This window comes from Nomascus leucogenys, chromosome 23 (genome assembly GCF_006542625.1).
Source record: "Nomascus leucogenys isolate Asia chromosome 23, Asia_NLE_v1, whole genome shotgun sequence".
In the NCBI taxonomy this organism is placed as follows: domain Eukaryota; kingdom Metazoa; phylum Chordata; class Mammalia; order Primates; family Hylobatidae; genus Nomascus; species Nomascus leucogenys.
The window spans coordinates 10,001-21,836 of NC_044403.1; positions in this window are offsets into that span (position 1 = coordinate 10,001).

The following is an 11,836-nucleotide window of genomic DNA, read 5'->3' on the forward strand; positions in this document are numbered from 1 at the left end:
CCATGTATTATAATTCTTTTTAAAACAGTTATTCCAGTGACTTTCCAACTTAAAATTTGAAAGCAAATTTTCCTGAAAAGGGGATCAAGTACCAGTATCTTCACATTCTGATAGGTTGATACATATGTCCCACCAATTCATAATTTAATAGCATGTACACTACATACTCAAAATTTCAATCTTCCACAGCACATTACCAAAGTCATTAGAAAAACAGGGCTACCACGACCAAAGATGTTAGCGTGCATGCAAATCTGACAAGGACAGCCAAGATTAAGGAGTGGTTTTCTTCAGGAAGCAATTCTACAAAAACAACATGGGAGTTGAAGTAATTTAAAATGTTCAAGACATTAAATGCTGTACTGTGACTCCATATTGCCATTTCGTATGCTTTGTATTATGGGATAAACAGCCAACCCCCCAACCTATGCCATGTTAAGCTAACACCCAAGACAGTCAAAGCCTCCCATAATTGGATATTCCACACTGTTTTCTGGTTGAACCAAAAATAAACACCTAGGGAATAATTTCACTTCTTAAAAGTAAGCATTTACACTTTAAAAATGGGACATGGTGGGATTCCTACCTTCTTAAAAATGTTTCTGGAGTTGTTAACAAATTTGCATTTACGTAATAGTAGATAAAAAGTATTCCTGTGGATTGTACAAGAAGGGTGACAAGGACCACTGATAAGACTTGATACATGATATGAATCAGACTTGGCTTCTTTCTCTCCGGCTTCATCAGAGGCTGGATTCGTTTCTTGGTTAGCCACCCTTCAGCCTGTTTTCCCTTTGCTATCCTTATCCCCTTTGTTTTCACTTTTGTTGTCTGAAGATTTAGCCTTTCCTGCTGCCGTTTTTGGCTTTGTTTCCAGTTTAACAGAAGCACGTTTTGCTGACAACAGTGCAGATCTCCTCTTGGGCTCTTTCTTCACTGCCCCTTTGGCTGAGCTGAGCTTGGTGACAGAGAGGGCGTGTGCTGGGTGCCTGAGGGCCCTGGTGCCTCAAGAGCCTGCATGAAGCTGGGCTGCCTGGCCACTGCCACTTCTCCTGCCCTTATGCGAGGTTTTATAATTTTTGTCTTCCAAGTAATTGGTCCATTTCATCTAAGATATCAAATTTTGGGGCTTAAAGTTGTTCATAATATGTATTTATTATCCTTTTATTATCCCTTGAGATTAGTAGTGGTTCCTCCTTCATTTCTGATATTCATAGATTGTGTCTCCTCCTCTCTTCATTTCTCAGTTCAGAGTTTATTAATTTTATGGGTCTTTTCAAAGAACCAGCTTTTTTCCATTGTTGAGTATCTCTATTGACATTCCATTTTTCAACTTCATTGGTTTCTGACCTAATATTCATTTCTTTACACATTAGGCTTATTTTGCTTTTTTTTTTCAGTTTTCTCAGGTAGAAACTTATTATTGATTTAGATCTATCTTCTCTTCTAGTATGTGTAATCAATGATATAAAGTTCCCTCTAAACACTGCATTCATTGCATCCCACAAATTTTGTCTTTTCATTTATATTTAATTCAAAATATCTTTAATATCTTCCAAGACTTATTTTTTGATCCATTTGATATTATTAACGAGTGTTGTTTAATCTCCAAATATTTTAGAATGTTCCAGCCATCTTTCTGTTATCGACTTTTAGTTTAATTCCTTTGTAATCTAAGAACATGTTTTGTACAATTTCCATTCTTTTAAATGTGTTGTGTGTTTTATGGAGTAGAATGTGGTCTATCTTTGTGAATGTTCCATGTGAGCTTGAGAAGAATGTGTGATCTGCTGTTCTTAGATGTAGTTTTCTAAATATGAATTAGGTCAGGTAGATCAATGGCATTGTTGAACCCTATGATGTCCCTAAGGGTTTTCTGCCTGCTGGATCTAACAATTACTGAAAACAAGGTGTTGAAGTCTGCAAATGCAGTAGTTGTTTGTCTGTTTCTCCTTGGAGTTCTATCAGTTTTTGCCTTAATGTTGTTGTTAAATGTTTACACATCCAGAATTATGTCTCTTTTGAAAATGAATGAATTCCCTCAGATTATGTGTGTCTCAGAAAATGTTTTGTCATTCTTCGCTTTTGATGGATAATTTTGCTAAACATAGTATTCTAGTTTGATTTTTTTTCAGTGCTGTAAATATTTCACTCCTCTCTCTGATACATAGATTAATCAAAAACATTATGCAACTTATATTCTCGTTCCTCTGTAGGTAAGGTTATTTCCCTGTGTCCTATGGATTCTTTCACGACTTTGTCTTTTTTTTTTTTTTTTTTTTTTTGCTTTTCTGTAGTTTAGATGTGACATGCATAGGTGTGGATGGGTTTTTGTTCTGTTTTGTATTTATCCTGCTTGGTGTTGTCTAAGCTAAGTGGTTTCATCACTGCCATTAATTTGAGAAAATTCTGAGCTATTATTAGTTCACACATTTCTCCTGCTCCTTTTTCTTTTACCGTTCTTCTGGTATTCCAGTTGCACATATGTCATACCTTTTATGATTGTACAACAATTCTTGGATATTCTGTGGGCGGTGGGGGGGTCTTCTATTTTCCCCTGTGCATTTCGTTGCGAAGTTTCTATTCAAAAGTCTTCAAGCTCACTGATTCTTTTCTCAGCTTTGTCCTATCTACTGCTGAGCCCATGAAAAGCATTCATTTGTTCATTTGCAGAACAGAGGCCAACGAGGAAATTGTCAGGAACTCGCCTTGCACAATTTCACGTAATTATTTGTGCTGATAGCCCTCTTCGATTTTTCATCTTCATCTTTCACTATGTGGTATCTAAGAACACAGATTCTCTGAGCCAGGCAGTCATAGTCTGAGTCATGTCTCCGTTACTGTGATGGTTAATACCGAGTGTCAACTTGATTGGATTGAAGGATACAAAGTATTGATCCTAGGTGTGTCTGTGAGAGTGTTGCCAAAGGAGATTAACATTCGACTCCCTGGGCTGGGAAAGGCAGACCCACCCTTAATCTGGGTGGGCACAATTTAATCAGCTGACAGGATGGCTGGAATATAAGCAGGCAGAAAAATGTGAGAGACTGGCCTAGCCTCCCAGCCTACATCTTTCTCCTGTGAGGGATGCTTCCTGCCCTCAAACATTGGACCCCAGGTTCTTCAGTTTTGGGACACGAACTGGCCCTCCTTGTTCCTCATCCTGCAGACAGCCTATTGTGGGACCTTGTGAGTATGTGAGGTAATAATTTATATATATATTCCATTAGTTCTATCCCTCTAGATTACCCTCACTAATACAATTACTTATGAACTATGGGAAATTAATCAAGTTACAAATGCCGAGCCTCATATGTTTTTGTATCTAAAATAGGAGTTCTTGTATTATCTTAATGTTGTTTGTTTACTTATTGTTTTCTTGTACATTTTTGGAAAGTAACTGAAGCAGCTCAGATAAACCAGGTGAATGTATAATCTCTAAAATGGTGATAATAGATCGAGTTTATACATATATAATGCCAGTTTATACATCTCAGATTGTGTAGATGCTATATTTAAATATGCTGATATTCATCCTATGGTCTGGAATATTCACACAATGGAATCTGAATAGTTTATTTACAACTTTTTGTCTGTTCTTTTGATTCCTTGTACGTAATCAACAATATATTTTTTTTTTTTTGAGACGGAGTCTCGCTCTGTCACCCAAGCTGGAGTGCAGTGGCGCGATCTCGGCTCACTGCAAGCTCCGCCTCCCGGGTTCACGCCATTCTCCTGCCTCAGCCTCTCCGAGTAGCTGGGACTACAAGCGCCCGCCACCACGCCTGGCTAATTTTTTGTATTTTTTAGTAGAGACGGGGTTTCACCGTGGTCTCGATCTCCTGACCTCCTGATCCGCCCGCCTCGGCCTCCCAAAGTGCTGGGATTACAAGCGTGAGCCACCGCGCCCGGCCAATCAACAATATTTTTACGTAGAATATTTTCTAGGTTATGTCTCAAGACCTGAGGCCTTGCTTTACCTGATCTTCAGCTTAATTGACCAGAGGACTCGTCACTACTTACCTGATCAATGTCAAGCCCAATAATCCCACCCTTGTGCCACATTCTCTTCCCAAAGCCCAGGCACTCATTCCTAAAGTGTAAAGAGAACACTTTAAAAACGTGTTTTTACTTTGAACAAAAAGGAGGTATCTTTTAATAATGTTATCTTAATTCCTCATTTCTCTAAAAGCAACCACTCCATTAAATGAAAGATATTTAAGCATAAATTGATTTTAATACATTAAATATTAAAATACCTTTCATATATGGATGATCCCCAATTTATAATGGTTCTACTTATAATTTTTCAACTTTGCAATAGTGCAAAAGCCGTACATATTCTGAGAAACCATGCTTTAGATACCCATACAATCATTCTGTTTTTCATGTTCAGTTCTGCATTCAAGAAACTACATAAGATAGTCAATATTTTATTGTAAAACAGTAATAATAATGAAATAATAAAATGAAATAATAATGAAATAATAAAATGTAATAATAATGAAAACAAAGGCTTATTTTACTGGGGAAATGGTGCGGTGTAGCAGCTAATCATGCTGACTCTGGAATCAGTGTATGGGCAACATCTTTAATCTTCCTAGGCCTCAATTTCCTAATCTGTAAAATGGGGACAATGAGAGTACCTATCTCATAAAGTTATAAAGATTAAAATTATAGAGGATGCAAATCATTATCACACTGTAACTCATAATAAACACAAAATAAATATTAGCTATTGCCGAGAGATGAAAAATAAAAGCAGATAATTGGGAATTTGATATATAGTGTTCAACTGAACCAGTCATGGCTTGGTCATTCCACTGGCTGACATTGGAGTGAATCAAAATTTGTTTAAACCAATGGCTGTCGATGGGAAGTGGTATTGCCCCCAAGGGAAGTTTGAAAGAAGTTGCCAGAGTGACTAAAAAACTCCACTGGTGCCAAATAGGTGAGGGCCACAGATAATAAATGCCCTGCAGTGAGCAGGAGAATCCTGCACAACAGTAAATTCTCATCTAAAACACCAGAAGCACTCCTAATGAGAAATCCTGGATTAAACTCTCCATGGGGTTCCATTCCCGTTTCCATTCCGCTAGCCAGATTGCTTTAGGCTTGGACATGGGCCTATTTTGGCCAACAAGACATAAAAGCCTGTTGGGATTCTGAGAAAACCTTTTCTTGTGATTAAAATAAAAGCACATCCCCCACTAGGGGAACTTGGGACCTCCGCGGCTGACTTGCAACCATGAGGGGAAAGCCCAGAGACACAGAGAACACCCAGAGCCCTGACATTCCTGAGATGCTGAATTAGCCAACCTTTAACTACCTACCTCCAGGTGTCTTGCAGGGCAAAAAAAATCATTTCTTTTGATATGATCAAATTTTAATCTGATTTAATCTATTATTTGCAGCCTGATGCATTCTGAATAGTATATTGTTTGGCCTAAAGAAGATGAAAGGGGAAAAAAAATCATACGATGATAGCTCTAATCCCATTAATTAAGGTGCTGCCCTCATCACCTAATCAGTTCTTAATGCCACCACACTGGGGATACCAAGACATACGAATTTTGAGGGGACACAAACGTTCAGCCCATAGCTGACTTGCATGCTAAAAACTACAAAACACTGTTGGAAGAATCAAAGATCTAAATAATTTAGAGATACACTGTGTTTGTGGTTTAAAAGACTCAACAGAGGAAAGATGTTCATTGTTCCTCAAATGTATATGCAGGTTTAACACAATCTCTATCAAAATCTGAGCAAGGTTTTTATAAATATAGCCTATTTTAAAATTTACATGGGAAGGCAAAGGAACTAGAATAGCTAAAACAAATTTGAAATAGAGGAATAAAGTGAGTGGAATTAGTCTACTCAATTTCAAGCCTTATTATTTTTAAATATATAGCTACAGTGACCAAGACTGGATGGTATTGATGGAGGGATAGACACATAGCTCACTGGAACAGAATAAAGAACCAGAAATAGACTTGCACAAATATGCATGAGTGATTTTTAGAAAAGGTACAGAAGTAATTTGATGGAGAAAAGAGAACCTTTTCAACAAATGGTACTAGAGTAATTGGACATTTACAGGGGAGAAAATACCTTGCCCTAACTACTATTTGGTACACAAAAATTAACTCAAAATGTATCATGGACTTATGTACAACTATAAAACTTCTAGAAAAAAGCACAGGAGAAAATCATCATATAGGGTTAGGCAAAGAGTTGTTGGACTTGACGTCAAAAGCATGATCCATAAAAGGAAAATTTGATAAATTGGACTTCATCAAAATTTAGAACTTTTGCTCCATGAAAAACCCTGTCAAGAGGATGAAAAACAACCCAAAAACAGAAAGAAGTTACTTGTAAACCACGTATCTGACAAAGAATGAGTATTTGTAATATATAAGAATTCTTAAAACTCAACTGTTAAAAAAACAGAAAATAAACAAAAGATATGAACAAATATTTCACCAAAGAGGCTATACAGATGACAAGTAAGAACATGAAAAGACATTCAACATCACTAGCGATTAAGGAAATGTAAATTCAAACCATTAAGATATCATACACACTTATCAGAGTGACTAAAATGAAAGGTAGTGCCAATGATTGCAGCTGAGGACATAGAGAAACTGGATCTCTCATGCATTGCTAATGAAAATTAAAATGGTATAGCCACTCTCTAAAAACTAAAAGTGCAGCTATCATATGACCCAGCAATTGTACTCCTGGGCACTTATCCCAGAGAAATGAAAACTTAGGTTTACACAAAAACCTGTACACAGGCCAGGCATGGTGGCTCACACCTGTAATCCCAGCACTTTGGGAGACTGAGGTGGGAGGATTGCTTGAGCCCAGGATTCAAGGCCAGCCTGGACAACATAGTGAGATCCCCATCTCTACCAAAAAAAAATTTTTTTTAATTAGCCAACTGTTGTGGTGCATGCCAGTAGTCCCGGCTACTCAGGAGGCTGAGGTGGGAGGATCACTTGAGCCCAGGAGGTCGAGGCTGCAGTGACCCATGATCTTGCCAATGCACTTTAGCTTAGGTGACAGAGCAAAACCTTGTCTCAAGCAAACAGACAAACAAACTAAAAACCCTGCACACAATTGTTCATAGCACCTTTATGCATAAAAGCCAAAAACTAGAGACAGACCTGATGTCCTTCAATGAGTGAATGGTTAAACAATCTATGGTACAGCCATACACTGAAACACTGTCGATACATGCAACAACTTCTTGAATCTCCAGAGAATTATGCTGAGTGAAACAAATAAAGTTAATCACAAAAGCTTACATACTGCATGATTCCATTTATACAGCTTTCTCCAAATGACAAAATTATGGAAATGGAAAACAGATTCGTGGTTGCCAAGGGTAAAGAAGGGGGCTTGTAGGAAAAAGGGAAATGGGTGTGGCTATAAAAGGGCAACAGTGACGGAAATGTTCTCTATCTTGAATGCATCAATGTCCGTATACTGGTTGTGGTACTGTACTACAGTTTTATAAGACATTACCATTGGGGGAAATTGGGTAAAGGGTATGTGGAATCTCTCTGTATTATTTCTTACAACTGCATGTGAATCTACAATTATTTCAAAATTAAAAGTTTAATTGAAAAAAAGTCCGCACCACAATCCAGAAGTCTGTGGAGCCATGAAGCCCAGAACTGTGTGGCATGGACTTAGAAACAAAGACAAAAACAGGCCCTGAGGGTGAACAAGAGGGAAGAAGCCAACAGCCCCACATGGGGTCAAGGTAAATGTTCATTGATATCACATTTGCAGAAAGAAGAAAAGAAAGAAATCACCATATGAGCTGATTTACAAAAGAATCTTCTGTCAACCCAAATCCATCTGAAGCCAGAGATTCCATTCAACCTGGCACACATTCAGATTGCAAGTCTGCCTGGTACAGAAATCCGACTCGCCTACCCACACTGAGTAATTTGATCCATTTACTCCAAGTCAGCAGTTTGGACATATGTTTGCAATCTGAGGGCTTCCTGTGAGGTACACAGAGCCATAATAACATTTTTTTACGGGAACTTTCTGGTTTTGGATGCCAGGCCAGACTGGAGTTGAAGATGTGGTTAGATGTAAACAAGAGTTTTAAAGGTCAGTTCTCCAGCCAGCAGGCTAGACTGTGTGGACCTTGACGGTGGGTGGGAAACTGTTCTCAATGGGTTTTCTCATAAAAAGATCATTTGCATGTGTTTCCTCGTACCAGAGCAGAAAAAAACCCACAGGACTTTTCCACTTTGCTTCTGCGTCTGATGGGAGGCAGAGGAAATGGCACAAAGCCAGCACCCCCCCCCCCATTCAACCCCAATTCTCCCAGTCCAGCCCTGAGAGAAATGCTAGCACACTGGGTCCTACGTTAAGCAAAGCTGCAGCCTCTCCTCTGACTGGGCCAGTACACCTAAATAATAAATATCCTCCTCAACCCCATCAGTCTCTCTAATTCCTTAAAAAATCCCACTACACTCCCAGCCCCTTGGAGAGCTGCTGTGCTGCACCCTGCTCACGCTGGCTTTTGCACAGGGCCCATTTTACATGAGTCACTCCCAAAGGAACAATTCTCTTCCCAGTGTTCTCCTTAGGCATTTCAAGTGATTCTGTAAACCACATACTAAAAAAAGTAATGTTCTCATGTATTAATTTGACTAATATTCCATCGAATACACCCCTACTGCTCTCAATTTATTCTACCAAACACAGAGATCTGGAAAAGCTCATTCTTTCTTACTGAACACTAACACCCTTTTAACAATTTCATCTCCTCCTTCTGCTGCAGGAAATAAAACTGAGTTTGAAGGGAACATTTCCTTAAATTATAGACACAAACACTGCCTCTGTCTGTGGCCTTTGATCAGGAGTCCTAAGCCTTCATGCCTCGGTCTCCAAAGGGCTGTCCTCAAAGGCCAGGGGCAAAGGAAAATTGACTGACTAATTTGGCAAGAGGCTCTTGACCAAGGATTCCTAACTCATCTGTGGCCTCTCCAGCCCCCCAAACTGGAAGTCTATAGGATTATAGGGAGAGTATGAATATGCACATCTTCCACATGTAAATTGATCTTTCTCATTTCCTATGTTTTTCTTCAATGGGGGATGGGGAAGGGTACAGAGAGAAGGAAAGCACAAAACAGGATCAAGAAAGCAAACCCCCCAAATGACTAAGAAACCTCGTACCAGAACAGTTGCTGAATTCTGAAGTCCTGGCTTCCGGCTCACAGGAGCCAATCTCATGTCCCAGTGAGTTGGGAGGAGTGTCTTCCTGAGCAGGTGAATCGGGCAGTGGTGTGGCTGCTCATCAGCCTTCATCGCCATACTGTGAAGGTCACATGCAAGACAGGAAAAGCCATGGGGCAGATGAGGTGTGGGGCCAAGAACACTCAAGTTGGAGGTTCTCACTGTGGCCTCAGCTGTGTGATTATATACTAGGGCAAGCCTATTGTCCTGTGCCTCAGTTTCCTCGTTGGTAGGATTCAAATGTTAATACCCACCTCAGGAAATGATTGTGAGGAGTCAGTGTTAGGTATGTGTTCTGCTGCAAGTAACAGAAAGCCCAACAACTACACCTAAACAAATTAGGAGTTTGTTGTTCTCACATAAGAAGTCCAAAGGTAGATATTCCAGGGCTCAGATACCTGTGCAATTCTCATTGATTCTAAAACCCACATTTTTTTCACATTTGAACATCTTGGGAATCTGGTTGTGTCTTAAAAACATGTCAAGTTGTCATTTACTTAACAGCATTTTATCTTTCTTAATGATACTTAAATACTGCTGTGTCTTATAATACTGCCTACATATCCAATGAAGACAATATCAGGGGCTAGACTCTTTCTAGCATTTATCTCCTCCATCCTTAGTCTGTGGATGACTTCCTGCATCCTCAAAAGCTCATGCCTTGCCTCATGGTTGCAACATAACTGCTGCATCTCCAAGAATCACATCCATATTACAGGCAGGAGGGAGAGAGAAGTGGGAAGAAGACAAAGGGTTTTCTTTTCTTGACATTTTTTTTCTTTTAGTTAGAAAGAGATGCCGTCTCTACCAACTTTCACTTACATAGGATTGGGCAGAAGTATGTCACGTGGCCACCTACAAAGTTCTGGGAAGTTGAGTGTTTAGATTTCCAGGCTCTCTAAAAGAGGAAGGCAAGGGAGGAAGTAGGTGCTTGCTTGGGTACTGAGCGAGCCCACCTATTGTGTCTGCCACAGTATTTAAAGTACCTAGCACAAGTATCTGGCATGTAGCAGATGCTCAAGAGAGAGAAATCCTGTACCTACTACACACACAGACACACACACACAAACACACACACACACACACACACACACACATGATTTCTTTTGGAGATGAGGAAAGCCAGCTCACCAAACAACTTCGTTTCTTGGAACAATACAATCAACACTCTGTAGGAATGCAAATGAGGTTTACCCAAGAAAGAGTGATAAACACACTTCTATCCTTTCCAATTCTGCAGAGCCGTTTCCTTAGGCTCATGCACCAGAAGATTCTGGCACAAAATAAATAAACAAACTGTTTTGCTTTTCTCACACGTGAGGGTATTTTGGTTTCCATCCACCAAGCTGAGGCTATCTCTCACTTCAGCTCTGCAGCAGCCACAGCCTTGCAGCCCCTGCTTGGTCTCAGCGGGAAGCATTTACAACCTGGCATCTATGAGCCATCCTCACTTCAAATCTGTGAGCAGGAGATAAGCATTTCTATTTGCCAAAACTGCATCTCAGAGAAATCAGGGACATGTTCAAGGTCATCCAACTGGTAAGTGAGGAGCTAAGACAAACTGAGGTCGTTCTGATGCCAGTACCCTTCCCTGCACATCTCCTTGCCCCCCAAAGGATTGCTTTCTGTTTAACTCTCAGTTTTAGGCCAAAAAAGTCAGGCATCACCCCAACATCAGGATCCCATGGAAGGGTTGTCACAGTGATGATAGAAAGTGGAGACGCTCTAGGGCTTTCTCTGTCCATCTGCTCCCAGGCAGCCTGGGGGTCTGCCAGCCTCCTTGAGACTCTCCAAAGACATCTGGGCAGCAGAGTCAATCCCTGGGGGCTCATCTAGGAACTCCAGGGACTGTGTGCTTCCTTCTACTCAATAGATGGGAGACACTGAGACTTCTGCAAAGAGGAGGCGATGCCCAAGGTCATAACAGGAGTGAGAGCCTGTGTGAGGACCAGACCAAGGGCTTCATGCTGCCGTCTCTCTGGGGCCCGGGGTGTACTGGCTCCTGTTTTGTCCTTGATTAGAGATACCAGCTCTCAGGCTTCTCAGGGTCACAGACAGTAGGGCTGAGCTTGGAGGGGATGGGTTGGGAGGGAGGGATGCTGAGGTAAGACAGTGAGTCCCTGGGCAAGTATTTGTTCGAAGAGCGACAGGAGAAGGGAATGAAGTGGGGAAGCAGTGGAAGTGTGCAAATAGCCATGGTCCTTGGCCATTTTTGAGACTTCATCAGGGAGGCCTACCCTGACCCTCATGATCTAAATGAGCTTTCTACTTCATTATTTCCTCCGTTCTTTTCCATTATAGCACTTACTACGATTTTTGACTGCCTATTTCTTCGTATGTCTTTTCTTGTTTATGTCTGTCCAGGCCACTAGACTCTAGAGTCCATAAAGGCAGGAAAGACATTGGCTGTCCATTTGCCCAGGATCCAGCAGTGCCTGGCATATAGCAAATGCTCAACAAATATGTAATGAGAAAGTGGTTTTTTTTTAACATTCCTGATTCAGCTTGGACATTGATATGAACCAAAATACATGACCATTGAATAGCTGCAACTTGTGTCTGTGAGTACTCA